This window comes from Carcharhinus amblyrhynchos, chromosome 27, assembly GCF_965287045.1.
Source record: "Carcharhinus amblyrhynchos chromosome 27, sCarAmb.v2.hapA, whole genome shotgun sequence".
NCBI lineage: Eukaryota > Metazoa > Chordata > Chondrichthyes > Carcharhiniformes > Carcharhinidae > Carcharhinus > Carcharhinus amblyrhynchos.
The window spans coordinates 27,571,739-27,593,415 of record NC_137350.1 but is presented as its reverse complement, the minus strand read 5'-3'; the positions used below and the strand labels follow the sequence as shown (position 1 = coordinate 27,593,415).

Genomic DNA, 21,677 nt, shown 5'->3' with positions numbered 1-21,677 from the left:
AAAAATTGATCTCAAAGTTAAAAATGCTCTTACAGCAGCAACATCTTTCAAAGCAAATGGTAAAGCCTTTCAAACTGACCAAGACTTACATATGTATTAATACTTAACTTGTAAAAGCACTCAAAATGCTAGGTAGACAAACTTGCGCTCACAGTCTGTTTCAAGTACAATTACAACCAAATTACTGCTCTGGTAGAGTAATAAACAACTTGATCAATTTGGTTTGCACTTTTATACAGATGTTTCTCCAGCAAAATAATGGAATAGAATGTGGTAAAATTTTTTAAAAACTACCTGGAAACTAGGAATACACAGGATGCAATATCCAATTCAGAGCACGGTGGGAAATGATTCCCATCAAGTATTGCAAGGCTATATAAATTACAAAGCTACTCAAATAAAGCACAAGCATGTCTTATTTAGAATCACAGAATCCCTACAGTGCAGAAGGGGACCATTCAGCCCATCGAACCTGCACTGACAACAATCCCATCCAGGCTGTAGCCCCATAACCCCACGTATTTATCCTGCTAATCCCCCTGAGGATCTAATTTAATCAAGGATCAATTTATCACAACCAATTAACCTAACCTACACATCTTTGGAGTATGGAAGGAAACTGCAGCACCCGGGGAACGTGCAAACTCCACACAGACAGTCACACAAGGCCAGAATTGAACCCGGATCACTGGCACTGTGAGACAGCAATGTTAATGTGCTTCCATGCTACCCATTTTTTTGTCATGGAAATTTTATTTGCTATAAACAATCAAATTGGGAAACAGTAAAGACAGAAGGCACTGCAAAGGATTTGAGGAAGAATTTACAATGGTAACTGAAGTAGGCAGGGATGTGGCAAGTTATATTGGATGGTTAATGTTAAGAATTGCATAACTGAATTACTTGGAGAAGGCCTAGAAAGGGAGCTTGCAATAAAAAGGCAACTAACATTCATGCCTATCAATGCAGCAAAATAATTAAATATTATTCAGATGCTGAAATGTATGACCCGAACAGTGTAAATCTACAGAAATGAAGCTACATGGAACAACTCACTGGTTAAAGCACTCATCTAGGTGCTGTCTGCAGTTTGGTTCACAATAAGCAATTAAAGATTTAACTACAGTATCTAGAAAGAAGAAAATCAGTGATTCCAACTATATAAAATATTCAGAGAACTGATGCAGGAAAATTATTTTTACAGGACGTCAGAAAAGGGCTAAAGTACATAAACTAAAAAAAGTAATATAAACCTAAATTTTGCAGATGCTGGAAATCTGGAATTACTCAGCAGGTCAAGGAACATCTATGCAGAAAAACAAAATTAACCATTCAGGTCAATAATGACTCTTAACCAGAATGGTGATGAAGTAGCATTAATTTTTTTTTTACATGCTCAGAGATCAAACAGAAAATAAACAAAACTGTTTTTTCTCCTGGTTATACCATGTGCCCTCACACCACTTTCTTCATCAGGCCATAGTCTCAATGTTTAATAATTAATAAATGGAAGCAAACGAAATGGTGTATGTTCACATTACTTAGAGATTCACATCTTGGAAGTAAGTTTTATTGGACACAGCATTCACCCACCCAATGGAAACCTATCCCAAGCTTAGTTCCTGAGGCTTGCTGTATCAAATAGAGTGTTTTTGTGAGAATAAAACTGCTCTTTGACCCCTAAACGTCCAAAAAGAGAAAAGCCAACACCATGACACATTTTACTTCATTTTCTGGTTGTTTATTAGATTTGGATTCAACTGCTCAAGAGTTCATTATGAAACTTTCAACACTTGCCTTTATTTGGCTGCAATTTTTCCTGTCAGCCCTGGAGAGAAGGAACAGAAATTTCACCTTTGGTAGGGGTTAGAATTCGTAGAATCGTAGAATTCTACAGTGCAGGAGGCCATTCAGCCCATTGAGTCTGCACTGACCACAATCCCACCCAGGCTCTCTTCACATAACCCCATGCATTTACTCTAGCTAGTCCCCCACCACTAAGGGCAATTTAACATGGTCAATCCACCTAACCCATACATCTTTAGACTGGGAAAGACAGAATCAAATCAGCCCATTATCATGCACCTTGCCTAATCTTCCTATCCACTGACATCAATTTTTAATTTTCAAAGTCTGTGAAAACAGGCAACACACCAAAATATGTTTGTCTCAAACGTAACACAAAACCATATGTTCTGACTGTGTCTGTGCAGAAAAGTTCTGGAGATGGGAGAAAAAAAAAACTTCTGCTGTTGCTTCTGGGTTTCAGAAAAACTATTAAAAAACCAAAAATCAGCAGGCTGTTCAAAAAAGAAACACTCTCCTTCTGCACTCAAGACAGTCTGATCAGATCGTCTGTCACTTTTCTCGTTGTGGGGGTTTGGGGCAAAACAGAAAACCCACATGTCAACCTCAGCAAAAAGGATTCAGTCCTACCCTCCTGTACAATCCCACAATAATTAACAGAATACAAAGCATCAATGATACAAGACTGAAGGAACAGATTTGTTTCCGAAAAAAGATGTTTAGCCATTTGGACAACACAGCCTTAGTCACTGAGTCGCTGAATTATCTGACCCCAATCTTTTTGAAGTTAAGAAAAGCTCTGATAAAGATCCCAAGTATCTTGATGATGAAAAATTAGGAAGAAAGAGAGAGCAACTAGAAAGATCTTCACCCAACATCCATACATGTGCATTTTCCATCTGGAGTCACGAGAATACAAAGAGAAATCCTGGTCGACTTTTCCTCATCCATAAAAATTTCCCCTGAGATGCATAGGTGAGAGGTCAAATATGTAGGAGTATGGGGTAGGGCCCAGGTGGTATTGTGGTTGGTGCAGACTCGATGGGCCAAATGGCCTCTTTCTGCAGTGTAGGGTTTCTATGATAGTCTAAGAGTCCTTAATATCAATTGCATCCTGCACTAATCCTCCAGCAATTGGGATGGGGTGTCTTGATCTTTCGGCTCAACAACACATAGTTGCACTCACCAATTGAGATTTTTGATGAACTAATTTTCAATGAAGAGTATCTATGATGAGATACTCTACAGTATCTCTCATGACCCTAAGCAAAATATTTCATGGTTTCTCAACAATTAAAAAGTTATCCCCTGTGGATCACAGAATGTGCAAACCTTGTTTTTAAAAAAATTAGTTAAGTAACTGTTCAAGTCTAACCTCTTCCACTTTTCCAATCTGCAAAACTAACCACGAATTAAATTTCAATTGGCTAAATTTGTAATGCATGGAAAAAGCTAATATTCATAGAATATTGACCTACTTTACAAGTGGTTTGTTTGTTAAAGTACAAGTATCAGTTTGAGTTGCAGGACCTATATTGGTGTCAATCAACAACAAGTATTTCTTCAGTGCTTCTAAAATACAAAAGTGCCTCAAATGCTTTGAAATGATAAATACGTTAAAAATAAAAGTGAAACTGGGTACACAGTAAAATCTCAAGCAGGAAGTTAAAAGACTGGCTGGAAATATGAGATTGAGTGTTTCTGAAAACAGAGGGAGATGATGTGACAAAGGAATTTGGGAAGTTGTTTCAAGAGGTTACAGGTATGAAGACTGATGGTTCAGCAGTAGAAGGTAGCCATTATCACAGAACATCTAGTGTCCTCCACTGACTGTTCTTAGCTGCTTTATCAGTGAACTTCCCTCCATCATAAGGTCCAAAGTGAGGATGCTCGCTGATTCTTGCAGCACTGCTCAGTAGCATTTGCAACTCCTCAGATGAAGATATACTCTTACTCATATGTAGCAAAACATGAACAACATCCAGGCTTGGGCTGATTAGTAGCAAATAATATTCATGCAACACAAGCACTAGGCAATGACCAGCCACAACAAGGAAGAATCAAACCAACTCCTCATGACGTTCAATTACATTAGTATCCAACAAGCTGAGAGTTCCCACTGGCCGGAGCCTGAACTGGGCCTACCACCTAAATACTGTGTCTATAAGAGCAGGTTAGAAGCTGTAGTTCTGCGGCAACTAACTCACCTCATGATTCCCCAAAGCCTACCCACCATTTGCAAGGTACAAGTCAGGAGTATGGTGGAATACTCTCCATTAGCCTGGATGAATGTGACTTCAACAACACTTGAGCAGCTCAGCACCATCCGGAACAAAGCAGCCCGCTTGATTGGCATCCCATCCAGCACCTTAAACATTCACTCCCTCCAGCACCGACGTACAGTGACAACATCTACAAGATGCACTGGAGAAACTCACCAAAGCTCCATCAATGGCACCTTTCAAACCTGCGATCTCGACCACTTCAAAGGACAAGCACAGCAGATGCATGGTAACACCACCATCACCTCCACATTCCCCTCCAAGCCACACAGCATCCTTGGAACCACATTACTGCTCCTTCATTGTCTCAAGGTGAAAATCCTGGAACCCCCTTTCCAACAGCACACGAGATAGACGCCAAAGGTTCATGGCAGTGGTTTGCCACCACATTCTTAAGGGAAATTAGGGATGAGCAAAAAAATGCTAGCTTTGCCAACGATGTTCACATTCCAAGAAAGAATAAAAAAGATGCTAGTATAAACGGCTGAATAAAATTATAGGCATAGGGCACATAATTACAACCAACTTGTCTAGTTTAACTGGAAATGCACGATAAACAATCGTATCTTAATTATTGACTATTAATTGATAAAAATACAAAATTTACAAAAGCAAATATTTATCTGTTGAAATCCATGCTGACTGTTCATTATTAAAGGTTCCTTTTCTAGGGGCTTCATTTCTCTCCATTAGTGGGAATTACAACATTATCCTACCACCAAAGATAAGTTGACGGGTTCTGTTCTCCTTAAATGTAAGAATTAAGTTGGGCGTCTGCTAGTTTTCTGACACCACACTTTTTTCTAACAAATCATTAATTACATTATGCCTCTACTATCTCTTCCCCAATTCTTTTGCAAAATGTGTCTGCAATACATCTGGACCTAGGCTTTATCCTCCGTGTTTGATTAGTTTATTCAATATTTCCCCTTTTTATTTTAAATACACCTATCTCATTAGTCCTCTCATCATTGGATGTCACGCCTATCTTTTCTAGCTGGCAAATAAATATCTAAGTGAAATAATTATTCGATTTTCTGTTGGCTATCATTATCTAGGTATTATTATCCTGTCTACCCCTCCATTCCTATCTCAAGCCCCACTTTCTATGGATGCACAGTGAAATATTTTACTACTTTGTTTTGTGTTCCTTGATGGTTTAATTTCATAGTTCCTCTTTGCCTTTCTAATCTTTCAACTTCTTTCTTAACCTCCTCATTGTCGATTACCATGCAATTCTCTACTTTCTATGGACTTACTGTATGCTTCTTTACAAATCCTCAATTATTTTCTTGTCTTTCGAGTTCCCTTAGCATATAGCTTGTTCATTCTTAAGCAGAATATATTTTCCTGCACTGTTAAACACCATTTTAAACATTCCCTGTTTTTGCTCTACATTGCTACTGTTTTTATTTTCTGCAAGTTCCATTCTAAGGCTCTCAAAACAGCTATTAATTTGGCTTTTGTCATACTTATGTTAGCAGCAAAATGGTACAACGGTAAGCACTGCTGCACCACAGTGTCAGGAGGGTTGGATTCCAGCCTTAGGTGACTGTGTGAAGTTTGCATGTTCTCCCATGTCTGCATGGGTTTCCTCCCACAAACCAACAATGTGCAGGTTAGGTAGATTAGCCATGCTAAATTGTCGTTTAGTGTCCAATGATGTGCAAGTTAGGTGAATTTGTCATGACATATGTGCAGGATTACAGGGATAGGGTGAGGGATGAGCCTGGGTGGGATGCTCTTTCAAAGAGTCAGTGCAGACTCAATGGGCAGAATGGCCTCCTCCTGCAGGGATTCTATGGATTCTGTTATGGTTACTATTGCTTGGATGTTCCCTTATTTTTATTTCCCTTATCTACTCTGGTTCATTCCCTATTACTAGATCCTCCAGTCCAATCTTCCCTTGTTTGGCTCAGAAATGAGTCCATACTCCATACAGGAACTTCATTCCTTTTCCGTACCTTTTCTGACCAATTTATTTCAGAACAAACAAAAACACCACGATTATCATTTTATGTTTTGCACTCAATTCCCTCATTTGGAAGCACATTTCTTGCTCCACCTCTGTACTATTAGATATTCTATAGACCACAGCCATCAGTGATTGCTCCGTTATCATCTTTTATTTTTATCCATATGGATTTCTTTATGTCTTGTCAGTGCCTGCACTCCTTTCTTCTACTACGATTGCATATCCATAGCTATTTTGCCTTGGCTTTTCCCACTTGCTATCTCTTCTAAACAAATTACACACTGGAATGATTAACTTGCAGTTCTGATTTTTCAGCAGCTATGATTCAGTAATTGCTATTGGCTCTGGTTCCTCCCAATGCATGATTAACTCCGGCTCCCCTGTTTTATTACAGACACTGTGTACACTGCGGTACAAACATTTATTTCATTTTTAAAAGATACCCTCTCACTTTATGTCAAACTATACTTTCAGATTTCCATTCTATTTATTCCTTTGCCATTGATTTTCCATACTGTATTTTTTCCTATTTGGTTTATATTTAGGCTGTCTACATTTTTGTAGATCTCTAGTTTAAAGCCTTTGCCCTTTCTGTTTACTCTTCCTGCTAGGATATAGATCCCTTCCTGATTCAAATGGAGCTGTTTCATTGGTACAGTTCCTTAATGTCCTAGAACTGGGACCAGTGTCCTATGAAAAGGAACCCCACTTTCAACACCAACCCCTCAACTACATGTTAATTCTCCTGATCTGTCTGCTCTTATGCAAATTTACACGTGGTTCAGACAATAATCCAGAGATTATCACTCTCACATTTGTGCTTTTTAAGTTAGAGTTTAATTCATAAAATACTTTCAGCAGACCACCTCACTATTCCTTCCCATGTTGTTCCAACATAGTCTATGAAATCTGGATTTAACCACACTGCCCATTCCCCCTCCATCCCCCTCCCTAATTTTACAAGTTCCTCACCAGCCACCTGATATCCCTTACCCTAGCATTGGGTAGGCTACACACTTTCTGGGATTCTCCTTCTTGGCTGAAGATGCTATCTCCCTAAAGTCTGCTAATACTACCACCTAATGCTGCTTTCACCAACCTCCAAATCACCATGATTCCCTACCACCACACTGCCTTCTGAGCCATGCTGCCTTAGTCTGCATTGCAGCTGCACTCTTTCTCCTCATAAGCAGCAAGTGCATCACCCCTGAACAGGACTAGTATCTGTGGGGCATCCTTCTCAACTTCTCCTAAATTCCTCTACCCAGATCCTCGAATCAGTGTTTTCCTCTGGGGTTTCAATGTACTCTGGATAAAACTGTCCAAAGATTCTAACCCCTCCCTGTGTAGCGGAGTCCCTCCAACTCAATCCAGTATAATGATGCTGAGCCGGAAAGAAGAATTATGGAGATGTCTCCTGCAGAAGTGATTGCTCAGGATAGCCTTTCACATTCTGTAGTCCAGACACACAATCCGCTCTGTTATATCTTAGACCAGTCTAATTTTATTTCAAGTCTTCATTCATGTAGTTTAGCTGATTAAGCTATAAATTGAATACTGCACTTACTTTCCAATACTGCCCCACTTCACAGGGAAAATAAACTTTAAAATTTGCCAATCACCTGTCACCTAATTAGTGTCACTACATTTCAGCTCTCAATGTTCCCTATCTTCCACTCAGGCCATTCCTTGTTTTGCAATATAACAGAACAGCACCCAATCCCCAGTTACAAAGTATTAAGTACGTATTAGAAGCCGTATCCAGTGAAATAGACTCTGAGATTCTCCGGGAACATCATTGTACATACTAATTACATAAAATTAACTTCCATCAACACAAAAAAGATCCCCAAATGAAAAAAGGCAACTTTTATAAAATAACTGATTTTCAACAAAGCAAACATTCAATCAAAAACATTTTCCTTCACCTTTAACTTCCAATAAAACTCAAATAAAATCATGTCTATTTTCTGCAGGTAGCCCTCCAAACAGAATGAAAGCAAGATATTGTTAATTAAAACACATCACTATAATCGGCATTGCTGCCTCATAGCGCCAGGGATCCGGGTACAATTCTGGCCTCGGGTCCGAGTGGAGTGTGCATGTTCTCCCCATGTCTGTGTGGGTTTTGTCTAGTTTCCTCCCAAAGTCCAAAAATGTGTGGGTCAAGTGGATTGGTCATTCTACATTGCACCTTAGTTTCCCAAGATGTGTAGGTCAGATGGATTAACCATGGTAAGTGTATGGGGTTACAGGGATAGGGCAAAGGGGTGGGCCTGGTTGACTACTCTGTCACAGAGTTGGTGCAGACTCAATGGGCCAAATGGCGTCCTTCTGCACCATAGGGATTCTATGGTTCTAACAGCTATGAACGAGAGAGCACAGTACATAACTACGCTGCAATTTAGAGGCATCATTGAGGTTGTATATGTTCTTTCCACTCCACTTGTGATCACAGAGAAAGTAAATCTGAAGCAAGTCTGTCAGAGTTTCTGTATGACAGGAAGTACAATGTGTCTGCCTAAAAAATCCTTCCTCAGCACACTGACAGCCCTTCCCCTTTGGCCTATCCATACAACTCTACCTGCCCTCTGGGCATTCAGGCTCAAGGGGCAAAAAAACGGGATTGGTGTTCCTCCCACACACCCCTCCTAAAACTCCAGCTTTTACCCCCTACCCCCTACCCAACACACAAGTGCCCCTTTTCATTTGTTTCAATTAAAACACCATCTTTACTTCCAGTTCTCTCCTCCCCCTCCCCTCCGTATTGGGACTGAAAAACGTTCAAGTGAGCTGCCTTACAACAAAACATCACCGAACAGCAACAGGCATGTAAGCCTGATAAACTAATGACTGAAAAATAACAACTCTGTTGGGAGGGGAGGGAATGTAGACAGAGTCAAAACTTTATTTTAAAATAGTCAGTTAAATCTGCCCCCCCCCCAAAAAAAAGGAAAGGCAGCGTTAATGGAGAGAGTGGACAAACACAGTTCAATCTAACACTTGGGTTGACAGGAGAGGAGGAGAAGGAAATAAAAGTTCCACTATTGGTCGCCAAAGCCAATTTTAACTCAGAAAAAAATAGACTTAACACACACTCAGTTTAAAAGTGAAACCCACAAGCGTGCGGCCAACGTGCAAAATAACGGGTTCGGGCTCCCCCTCCCCGCAATTTTTAATCTTGTTTTAATGATTGTAAACCGAGTGGTTTATTCCCTCCCTCAAGAAAGGTGGACTTTTTAAACAGAGGGAGGGAAGCAGCAGCCAGGAGACTGGTTTAGGGAAGGCCGGCCCAGACACAGCGCGCTGCCAGTCCACTCCTGGCTGTAGACAGGCCCGGTGCCTCTTACCTGCTCGCTGTTTGTTTATCTCTATTTAAACTGTCGCTGCCGTTCCTCTCGGTTATTAGTTTGTTGTTGTTGTTGTTTGGTTATTTTCCTTCCTCTCCACATTAACCTTCTTTCCCCCCCTCAGTTCAGTGCTTTATTATTTCTGTGTCTCTCTCGCTCGACTGTTCGCTCGAGCCCTTGGCCCCGCTCGCGCTGACGCACACCAGCCGCCTCCCTCCCACTTCCGCCTCTCCGCTTTCCAACGCGCCTGTTAACACACGCTCCCTGATTGATGCACACTCCCTGAATCGCGCACGCTACCTCTACTGCCACCCGTTCCCTGATTGATCCACGCTCCCTGATTGATCCACGCTCCCTCCACTGACGCAAGCTCACTGGCGAACGCCCGCGATTTAGGGAGCATCCCCAAATCGCAGCCTTTGAAGACAAAGGGGAAAAAAACACTTGTGGCACTTGTGATGCGGAGTGGGCAACTCTGTGGGAGAAAGAGGTAGTAAGATGTGTCATAACACCAGGATAAAGTCCAACAGATTTATCTGGAATGACAAGCTTTTGAAGTGCTGCTTCTTTGTCAGGTAAGTGGAGGTTAGTTCACAAACATGACATATATAGGCAAAGACACAATTGCAAGATAATTACAGAGAGAGAAAAGAGGAAAAATATAATTTGGGGCACTCTGGTTTTGATTTGATTTATTATTGTCACATGTATTAACATACAGTGAAAAGTTGTTTCTTGCGTGCTACACAGAAGCACACTGTTCACAGAGAAGGAAACAAGAGTATATAATGTATTTTACAGTCATAGCTAAGGTGTAGAAGAAGATCAGCTTAATGTAAAGTAAGTCCACTCAAAAGTCTGACAGCAGCAGGGAAGAAGCTGTTCTTAAGTCAGTTGATACATGAGCTCAGATTTTTGTAACATTTTTCCGAAGGAAGAAGGTGGAAGAGAGTATGTGAGATCCTTAATTACTGGCTGCTTTGCCAAGGCAGTGGAAAGTGCTGTCTATGGAAAGGAGTTCCAAAGACTCACAACCCTCTTAGCGAAGAAGTTCCTCCTCACCTCAATCTTAAATTGGTGCCCCTTTATTCAGTTCCTATGCCCTCTGGTCCTAGACTCTCCTCTGAGGGAAAAACATCTTTTCCCTTCCAAAATGAACAACTTCAGATTTTCTAACACTATGCTCCATTTGCCAACTTTTTGCCCACTTACTTAACCTAGCAATATCTCTTTGTAAACTGTATTCCTCTCACAACTTGCCTTTTAATCTATTTTTGTATTGTTTTCTTTATGTATGTGTCACTTGAGTCATGCTGGTAAGAAAAAACTGTGCTGCCAGAAATCAGCGGAATGTGACAGCTCTGCATGTGGGCAACTGTCTTGTGGGCCACACTCTGAACCCAGATGGACCACATCTGGCTCCCAGGCAGCAGGTTGTCCACCACTGCTCTAACGCCATGTTAAAGTTTATTTATTGATTTCACATGCAGGCTTACATTAATACCGCCGTGTCTGCGTGGGTTTCTTCAGGGTGCTCCAGTTTCTTCCCACACTCCAAAGATGTGCTGGTTAGGTAGATTGGCCATGCTAAATTGACCCTTCGTGTCAGGGGGACTAGCAGGGTAAATACATAGGATTATGGGGACAGGACCTGGGTGAAATTGTTGTCAGTGCAAGCTTGATGGGATGAATGGCCTCCTTCTGCACTGTAGAGTTTCAATAATCCTATAATAATTTCTATGTAGTTACTGTGAAAATCCCCTAGTCGTCATGCTCCGGCACCCGTTTGGGTACACCGAGGGAGAATTTATCATGGCCAATGCATCTAATCAGCACATCTTTTGGATTGTGGGAGGAAACCAGAACACCCAGAGGAAGTGCACATGTAAACACAACGAGAACATGCAGGCTCCACACAGGCGGTGACCCAAGCCGGGAATTGAACCCGGGTCCCTGGCGCTGTGAGGCAGCAGTGTTAATCACTGTGCCACGTGTTACATTGAAATATAACAGAATTACTTTAATTGGCATAATGCCTTTCATGACTTCAGGATTTCCCAACCAATGAAGTAATGTAGTCGCTGTCGTAATGCCAGAAACACGGCAGCAAATTTGCGAGCAGAGACCATATTAACGAATTGACATGCTGTTTTTAGTAATGCTGATTGTGGGATTAATATTGGCCTGGACAGTAAGTCATAACTTCTCTGTTCTTTTTTGAAATAGTGCTTAGAGGTCTATTATGTCGATCTGGGACATCAGATAGTGCATCTATTTGAGATCCCCTCCAAAAGAAAGCAACTCCAACAAAATAGCACTTCCTCATTACTACACTTGACTGTCAGCCTGGGTTTCTGTGCTCAAATCTCTGTGCCAAAAGTCGAACATATGGCCTTTTCACTCAGAACTAGGTTTAATGAATCACTTTTTTCAGCAACAGCACTGTCCCCCGCCCCCCCCCCCCCCCAACAACATTACACCTTAAATTGCTCACATTATTTAAACACATATTTTATTCTTTCCCCAGGGATTAAAGAATGAGCAAAGTAATTACTTTCTGCAAGCAGACTCTGGAACTTTCCCAATGAACACAGCATCTATTGTTCCCCAGCAAAGGTTATTTCTGCTAAATTGCAAATATTCTCTTTAACCACTGTCATAAAAAGCACTGATTAAGTTCATTTGACGACCTACTGGCTAAATGTGTTGTAATAAGTCAACACTGTTATAAATGTTTTCACATCCTCAAGATGTCCCAAAGCACCTCACAGGTAAATGAATTACTTTTGAACTGTTGTCATAGGAACAGAGGAATTAGGAGCAGAAGCCCTTTGAGGCTGCTCCGCAATTCAATCAGATCATGGCTGATCTCTCCCTGGTCTCAAATCCACCTCCCCACACTCCCCTTATCCCTTTTTTTGTTAGAAATATATCCAACTCCAGTCACCGTATCTGTAGGCAAGAACAGCAGCATTTTTGTTCACGGCAAAGTCCCATTTGCAGCACACTGTTCATAATGGGCTGAATCTTCTGTGGAATGGCAATCACTGTCGGATTGCTACTCCATTCCTTTTTTACTCACCTTAGTCTGAAGATGCATGTTTCTCTCTCAGGCCTCTGACCGGGGCCCTCTGAGAAAGATGCAACAGAGTCCTTCAGTGCAGTGCAGCATCTTCAGGGGAAAGTGAAACAATGATCCCTTTTTACAGCACTAGCTATTGTAGGCTTAAATAGCCCAATCACTTCGACAAGCTAGGAGAGAAGGTAAGCACATTGGATTCAAAAACAGAAAATGGTTGACATTCTCAACAGGTCTGACATCATCTGTGGAAAGAGGATAGAGCAAATGTTCTGAGTCTGGATGAGGTCATCCAGACTTGTAACGTTGGCTCTATTCTCTCTCCACGATGCTGCCAGACCTGTTGAGAATTTCCACCATTTTCTGTTTTTGTTTCAGATTCCAGCATCTGCAGTATTTTGCTTTTATCAAGCACATAAGGTGAGTGAGTGATGTGATGGGTCAGGCTGGGGTTTGGTCAGAATAATCAGTTTAGGGGTAGTCACCAGGGTTGGTTGGGGAGGTAGTTTGGGGAGAATGGGCCTGATGGGGTAGTCGAAGGTGGAGGGTCTTAGTCAGAGGGGTTGGCCATAGAGTGGGAGGGTAATCAGGGAAGTAGTCGGGTGGGTTAGGGGTGTTGGGAGATCGAAAAATCATAGAAACTCTACATTCGGCCCATCGAGTCTGCACCGACCACAATCTCACCCAGGCCCTACCCCCACATCCCTACGTATTTTACCCACTAATCTACACATCTGAGGACACTAAGGGGCAATTTTAGCATGGCCAATCAACCTAACCCACACATCTTTGGACTGTGGGAAGAAACCAGAGCACCCGGAGGAAACCCACGCAGACGCAAGGAGAATGTGCAAACTCCACACAGACAGTGACCCAAGCCGGGAATCGAACCCAGGTCCTCTGGAGCTGTGAAGCAGCAGTGCTAAACACTGTGCTACCATGTTAGTTCGGGATGTTGGGGAACGGAGTAATTGGGTTTTGGGATATTCATGGGTTGGGGTTCATGGGAAGGTTCATGGTGGAGTTGATGGTAGTCAGTCGAGAGTCAAAGATTGGGGGAGTAGTTGGGAGGAGTCAAGGGGTGTGGGTTGGATAGTCCAGTGTGGGGTGGGGTGTAGTCAGGCAGTGGGAGGCTCAAGCGATGTGGTGGGTTAGTCAAGGAAGGATTATGGGGTTGGGGAGTTTGATTTGGAGGGTTGCAGATGCAGCATAATTTCCCAAAAGAAGCTTAAACATCCTGGGCATTTCCAATGCAGTCATGGCGGGGGGGAATGACCTAATGAAGTGAGGTCAAAAAGGTTGGGCCTTTACTCGTTGGAGTTTAGAAGAATGAAAGGTGATCTTATTGAAGCACATAAGATCGAGAGGACTTGACAGGATAGATTCTAGATCAATGTTTCCACTTGTGGGGAAGACTAGAACCAGGCATCACAGTTTAGCAGTAAGACGTTTACCATTTAGGACAGAAATGGGAAGGTTTTTTTTTCTCTCAAAAGGATCCTTAGTATGTGGAATTATCTTTTCCAGGAAGCAGTGGAGGTTGCCTCATTGAATTTATCCAAGGCAGAGCTAGACAGATTTTTGATAGACAAGGATGTCAAGGATTATGGGCGATGTTTGCAAAATGGAGTTAAGATTACATCATCTTGTTGAGTGGTGGATCAGGCTCGAAGGGCCAAATGGCTTACTCCTGCATCAAACACCTATGAGATCTAGCAGGTTCTCCAGTCCATATTCCAGGGTATGACACATTGAAGAATGGAAGATTTGGCTAATGAGTTCTTTGTTATTGGTGGCACTGGTTGAGGGAAGAATAGTATACAGGCCATTGGGAAAAGTCCCATGTTCGGCTTTGAAACAATAAGAACGAATCTTTTAGGTCCTGAAAAGATATACAAAATCTTGGTTTAATGCCTCATCCAACAAAGCAGTACTCGGGCCTGTCTGGGTGATTTTCCACATTGCCAGGTAGATGCCAATGTTGTAGCTGTACTAGAACAGCTTGGCTAGCAGGGTGGCAAATTCCAGAGCATAAGTCTCCACTATTATTGCTGAAAAATTGTCAGCCTGTGCATTATCCAGTGCCTTCTGGCGATTGGCCATGCATTTTTAGCTATGAGGAGAGATTGGGTAAACTGGGGTTGTTCTCCCTGGAAAGACGGAAAACAAGGGGAGACCTAATAGAGATGTACAAAATTATGAAGGCTATAGATAGGGTGAACAGTGGGAAGCTTTTTCCCAGGTCGGAGGTGACGATCACGAGGGGTCACAGACTCAAGGTGAGAGGGGCGAGGTTTAACTCAGAGGGACATTTTTTACACAGAGGGTGGTGGGGGCCTGAAATGCACTGCCAAGTAGGGTGGTGGAGGCGGACACGCTGGGATCATTTAAAACGTACCTAGATAGTCACATGAGCAGACTGGGAATGGAGGGATACAAACGAATGGTCTAGTTGGACCAATGAGTGGAACAGAATTGGAGGGCCGAAGGGCCTGTTTCCTGTGCTGTACTGGTCTTTGTTCTTTGTTCAGAAGTGTAACATAGAAACATAGAAACCCTACAGTGCAGAAGGAGGCCATTCAGCCCATCAAGCCTGCACCAACGAAAATCCAACCCAAAGCCCTATCCCCACAATCCCACACATTTTACCCATCTAATCCCTTTAACCTACACATCCTGGGACACTAAGTGACAATTTAGCATGGCCAATCAACCTAACCCATACATCTTTGGACTATGGGAGGAAACCTACGCAGACATGGGGAGAATGTGCAAACTCCACACAGACAATGAACCAAACTGGGAATGATAACCCAGGTCCCTGGAGCTGTGAGGCAGTGGTGCTAACCATTGTGCCACCGTGTCGCCCCATAAATTGATATCCCATGGAGTGAATCAAACTGGCTGAATACTGACATCTGTGATGCTGGGGATGTCCAGAGGAGGTCAAGTTGAGTCATCCACTCAGCACTTGTGGCTGAAGATCGTTGCAAAGTTTTCAGCCTTACCTTTTGCACTGATGTGCTGTGCTCCTGCATAATTTTCCCATTCCAGCTTAAAGTTTTGAAGTATGAAAGTAGATCATAGACTCAATTCCTGGAATGGAGTATGATCAACCTTCTAACTTAGTGAAGAGACAGTGATCTCAAAGCCTACCTGTTCTCAGCAAGGTCAGTTATTTCTTCCCTGTTCAGACATTTCTTTATTTCTGTTTGAAAGAACATCAGTTGTGTTTGAAAACTGATACAGTTTGGTTAGATATTTCAAATAGGACCAAGGTGACCTCTCTATGTCAGCAGCGACAGAGAACATAATGATTGTATTTGTTGTCTAATCTATATTTTTACAACCTGGAAGGGGTGCGGGAGTGTGGGTAGAGGAGGGTAACCAGAAAAATAACACCAATATTGGCCTGTAGTTACTCCTATACCCATCCCCTCCCACCCCATTATTACCACTTCCTACCCCTAGTAAACAACAACCATTGCCTGTAACTCCTGATTCATTTTGCAGTCTTCAATGATACCAATTTGCAGAATTTGTTCCTCATTGCAGCATATTTTTTAAATGAATATTTCATTCTGTTGTGATTTGCTGATTGAGACAGTTTTCTGCCTTGAGCAAATGTCTTACGTATGGATCGGGTAATGAAGACAAAATCCAATAAACTCCATTGAATAAGGTGCAGGAAAAAGGCAACACGGTGGCACAGTGGTTAGCACTGCTGCCTCACAGTGCCAGGGACCCAGGTTCAATTCCAGCCTTGGGTGACTGTGTGAAGTTTGCATGTTCTCCCCATGTCTGTGCGGGTTTCCTCTGGCTGCTCCAGTTTCCTCCCACACTTCAAAGATGTGCAGGGTAGGTGGGCTGGCCGTGCTAAATTGCCCTTTATTGTCAGGGGATTAGCAGGGTAATTACATGGGATTATGGTTTTGGGCCTGGCTGGGATTGTTGACGGTGCAGACTTTGATTTGATTTATTATTGTCACATGTGAATACGGTGAAAAGTATTGTTTCTTGTGCGCTATACAAACAAAGCTTACCATTCATAGAGAAGGAAACAAGAGAGTGCAGAATGTAGTGCTACAGTCAAAGCTAGGGTGTTGAGAAAGATCAACTTAATGCAAGATAGGTCCAGTCAAAAGAGGTGGAATGAAGTTTTAAAAGCATAAAACGAGAGTAAAAGAATTAGAAGATATGCTGGACACAGTTTGCAAGAAGTCGCCTCGCTTCCAGCACCATATTGAAAAATTGGCTTGATGGGTCAAGTGGTCTCCTTCTACATTGTAGGGATTCTGTGGGCCTGATTTCACCATAAAGTTGCGCCCGCTTTCGGGCGGGAAAACTTGGTAAAGACAGATGTGTGGCAAGTAGTGCAATCTGCATCCAGCTCCGCACCAGTTCCCCCATTACCAAGGCCAAAGATGGTTGTGATTGGGACTGCGCATTTGCGTGCATTTAAATTGACTTAATGTGCTGCACGTCCAACCTTACCAGTACTTCCCCCTTTACTACCACATTCGCCCATCCAGAATCGGTGCGAAACAGATATGTTCCACAAAAGTCCAATTCGGCCGCTCTAGTTAGTGAGGAGGTAAGTACTGAGCATCCAACGGCTGTCTGCTTGAGATCAGCAGGGTGGAGGTGGAGAATGGGGGGGGGGGGGGGGGCTCCGCTGCCACTCTGCCTGAGATCAGTGCGGGGGATGGGGGGAGGGGCCCCTTGATCAGTCTGGGTAGCAGAGAGGGTGAGAGAATATAGGGGTCAGTAATGTTGTGGAGGTGGGGCAGTGTCTGTGGGAGCTGAGGGGCAGGGGGAGCAGCATTCTATCTTCTTTTCTCTGCGCATGCGCAGTTGGAGATGCTGATCAGAGCTGCAGGATTTTGGGTGTGTTAAGCTGCTTGTGCAGCTCGATTCAGAATCGCTGATATTTTTTCAGGCAGGGTGCGTATAGGGGTGCCTGAGAATGGGTCTAAAAGTTGGATCTGAAATACTCCCAGTTTCAAGTCTGCCCAGCATTGAGAATCAGAATGGAAAAACAGGGCCCTATGACTCTATGAAAATGTTCTTCCCAATTGAAAGCAGTTAAAATTGTTTGTGCATCTCCGGTTGATGTAATGCATTAAGTGTGCTAGTATAGTGGGTGTATAGTGGCCAGTCTGCTTTCCATCTCTTGTTTTCAGGTCTCACCACTGGCTCACAGTATAACCATGGCAGAAAGGCTGCCAAGTGTGTAAGTCTCTCCTGTTCATCAGCAAGCCCTATGGAGTGCCTCCCTGTGCTGACATTGGGTAACTCAAGGAACCAGGCTAAGTGACAGTGGACTCCGAGGAGGCCTGGCCCGCAGACACATGGCATACAGGTCTACTGGCCTGTGGTTCTATCCGGGTGCCCATGGACCAGACACACAGCTCTGGGTAAATAGCCCCACGGTCTCAGGAAAGAAGGTGGCAAAGGAAGTGAACCCCAACAGAAAATCCGGAGTGGAGTCCCATAGGTGGTAACTCAAAAAAGAAGACTGGATCTGGAATGCGCATCCTGGATCCTGGTCTTATTGATGACCCTCTTCAGGTTGATGATGCACACATGACAGCCATGATTAACAAGAGGACATTGCTGCTTTGCTTGAAACTGGGCTTGCTCAAAGTAGATCCCTTAAAGGTAAACACTACACATTTTACTGGCAGGGAAAAACACAAGAGACAAGCCATGAGTTTGGAGAGGGTTTCACAATAAAAAAAATCCTACTCATAGAGATTGAACCCCCCTACAGAAAGCTCAGAGAGATCGCTTACTCTCCTCTTACCCTTCACCTGTCAATAAATGCAGGCCCAGTTAGCCTCATATACCCCAGCACTTACCTCCAATCCAGATGTCAAGGGTCAATTTTATGAGGTCCTTTACGCTGCCCAAAATTCCCAGCACTAAAGGACTGTACTTTCTAGGGGACTTCAACACAAGAGGGCTGCAAACTAGACAACTTGGCCAACCTGCCAAGGACACCAGGGAATCGGCAAGAGAAACAAAAAAGAAGTGGTTGCTGGTATTATGCTGCTACCATGGACTCTGTGTGACAAGCAGCTGCTACCAAAGTAAGTCGCAAAGTGTCCTGGAGACACTGGAGATCACGCCACTGGTACCAGCTGTATCACATCACTAGTCATATCACCCTCAACAGTGTCCTCATCCCTCATAGTTATCACAATGCTGACTATGACACTGAAGGTCATGCATCAGCCAAGGAAACTAGACCACTCAAAGAGGAAAGATCATTCTGGGATCAACTGCCATCCACTGACCTCAGAAAGGATCCAGGAGTTCCCCATCATCCTCGATCATGCTTGATCATGAACAACTCCCAAGGGTGAGGTATCAAAGTAAGATGGCCTGTGCAACACCTTCTAACTCTCTGGTTTAACTAAATCTAAATGCTCTCAAGGCTGCGAGAACCAAGTCTCTAAAGACAGCCCATCCCTGAGCAAACTAATACTGGTTGAAACTCTGCAATAGGATTTGATATGCTGCTGAATGGAGAGGATGCTGGAGGGTTATATGAAACATTCAAGAAAGCAACACACCCAGCAGCAACCAAAGACGGGAATGATCGTTCTGAAGCAAGCAGATGGAAAGGTGGGTCGAGAACTACCTCAAACTCTACAAAGCAGAGAATATTGTCACTGACCCAGCTCTCAGCACCATTCCAGACTTTCTTGTCATGAAGCAGCTGGACAGTGAGTCCACCATACTAAAGCCCAACAAGGCCAATGAACATCATGCTGGTGGTAAAGCCCCATGAAATGATTTCATTCCATCTGAAATCCTCAAACTGAAAACCAGCTCTGCTGCAGCATCTCTATGAACTTTAATGTCTCTGCTGGAAGGAAAGATTTGCGCCTTAAGACATGCGTGACACAAAAATAGTCACCTTGCACAAGAGCAAAAGGGATCAAAATGACATTCTTTTCATTCATTCATGGTACATGGGCATCACTGGCTGAACAGCATTTATTGCCCATCCCTGGTTGCCTCAGGGCGGCAGGGTGGCACAGTGGTTAGCACTGCTGCCTCACACCACCAGAGACCTGGATCCGATTCCTGGCTTGGGTCACTGTCTGTGCGGAGTCTGCATGTTCTCCCGTGTCTGTGTGAGTTTCCTCAGGGTGTTCCAGGTTTCCTCCCACAGTCCAAAGATGTGCAGGTTAAGTGAATTGGCCATGGTAAATTCTCCCTCAGTGTACCCAAACAGGTGCCGGAGTGTGGTAACTAGGGGTTTTTTCACAGTAACTTAGTTGCAGTGTAAATGCAAGCCTACCTGTGACTAATAAATAGACTTTACTTTTTAAAAAAGAGAGCAGTTGAGAGTCAACACATTGCTGTGGCTCTGGAGTCACATGTCAGCCAGACGAGATAAGGATGGCAGATTTCCTTCCATAAAGGACATGAGTGAACCAGATAGGATTTTCTGTCAATCGACAGTGGTTTCATGATCATCATTCGACTTTGAATTCCAATTTTCTTTATTGCATTCAAATTCCACCATCTGCTGTGGCGGGATTCAGACCTGGTTCCCCAGAACATTAGCTGAGTTTCTGGATTATTACTCTAGTCTAGAGGCCATTGCCTCCCCTGTAACAATTACCAAGGCACTAATTCATTACACGTTACAGGGAAGGTCTTTGTTTGCATTGCTCCAGTCAGACGCTGACATCGCACAGCTACCCAGAGCCTCAGTGCGGCTTCAGGGCAACAGTTAATATGACTTTTTCCATTTGGTGGTTACAGGAGAAGTGGCAGAAACAGCGCAGAGTATTCTACATTCTTTTCGTAGACCTCCTCAAGGCCTTTGACCTTGGGAGCAGAGACAGGCTCTATAAACTGCTGCTTAAAATAGGCTGCCCACTTGGTCCCCTTGGTGTCATTTCTTCTTTCCATGAGTGTATACAGTTTTGTCAGTTACAAAAGCTACATTGGAGGCTTATAAAATCAGCAGTGGTGTGAAGGAAGGCTGGTGCTGTGACTCTGTTTGGTATTTTTTTTCATGTTGCTAGTCTATGCTTTTGATGACTCACGTGGGCGTCTACCTATGTGCCAGAGCTGCTGGCAAGATGTTCAACTTGGCAAGATGACATGCCATGACTAATATGTCCTAACTCGTGGTCCACTGATGACATTGTGCTGGCATCTCATACTGAAGTTCAATTGCAACAGCACAAAGGTCAATTGTCCTAGGCCTGCAAGGCTCGACAGTCAGTATCAGGATCAAAGTTATGGACCAGATTTCACCTTCATTGAAACATTGAAAACTTCACACTGGAGATCGCAACAATTACTAGCAATTCCCTTGATGTCAAAATCAGCAGCAGGTTTACCAAGGTGTCAAGTTTGGAGAAGTCAAGCCTCTACAGGCACAAAGATGGTGTCCAGTACAAAAGTGACGTACACCACGAGCAGAGCCCACTGTCTCCCGAAATGGACGGATGCCAATAATTTTTCCAATGTTTTTAAAAGTCCTACTTAAAGCTAACTGAAACTTATGTTCTCAGTACCCTCCAGTAGTGAAGCATGGGCAACCGAGGGAAGCCAACATAAGCAGCTGAACAGCTTCCACCTCCACTATCTCAGACAAATATTGGGCATCCTCTCGCAAGGCAGAGTGCTGAACATGGAAGTACACCAATGTACAGCCATCCCGAGCATGTTGGCCCTCTTGAGTCGGCAGCAACTTGTTGGTTGGGTCACATGATCCAATTGGATGAAGACAAGCCCTGCTGTGAGCTTACCATCAGCGTGCAGACTGTGTCTGGCTACAATACAAGGATGTCTGGCAATGAGACTTTAGATTGACTGGGATCAGTGCGTGGACAGTCCTTGTTGCCTGGAGATAAGCAGTCAGGAAGGGCATGGGAAAAAAGGAAAAGACAAAAGAAATGACCAGATGGTTGAAAAGAGAGCTCACCAAAAGGGAAAAACATAAATCAAACCTCAGCAGTGGGAGGGACTATGGGAATACCACCAATGAATCAGCTTCTACAGACACAAAGACAATGTTCAGTACAGAAATGAAGTACATTATGGGTGGGGTCCATTGTCTCTGGAGATGGATGGGTGCCAATAATTTTTAAATTGCTTTCAAAAATTCCTACTTAAATGACAACGTTTCATTCTGAATGTTTTAAATGATGTTT

The 21,677-nt window shown here is 43.2% G+C and overlaps 1 protein-coding gene and 1 long non-coding RNA gene across 8 annotated transcripts in view; one reads left to right on the top strand and one right to left on the bottom strand.

The window, feature by feature from the left end:
- Positions 1-21,677, bottom strand: part of LOC145359180 (signal transducer and activator of transcription 5B-like) — a 196,280-nt gene that overhangs the window by 112,471 nt on the left and 62,132 nt on the right. For 4 of the 6 annotated variants that reach the window (XM_080213619.1, XM_080213621.1, XM_080213624.1 and 1 more), the window contains exon 1: positions 9,414-9,593. The exons of the other annotated variants lie outside the window; for them this stretch is intronic. The gene's annotated coding sequence lies outside the window, so the exon portion shown is untranslated. Of the gene's footprint in view, positions 1-9,413; positions 9,594-21,677 lie in introns of those variants that run through there. 6 annotated transcript variants of the gene reach the window in all.
- Positions 9,853-21,677, top strand: part of LOC145359182 (uncharacterized) — a 57,860-nt gene continuing 46,035 nt past the window's right edge. For both annotated transcript variants that reach the window (XR_013889553.1, XR_013889554.1), the window contains exon 1: positions 9,853-9,988. This is a non-coding gene — a long non-coding RNA (uncharacterized LOC145359182). The remainder of the gene's footprint in view (positions 9,989-21,677) is intronic.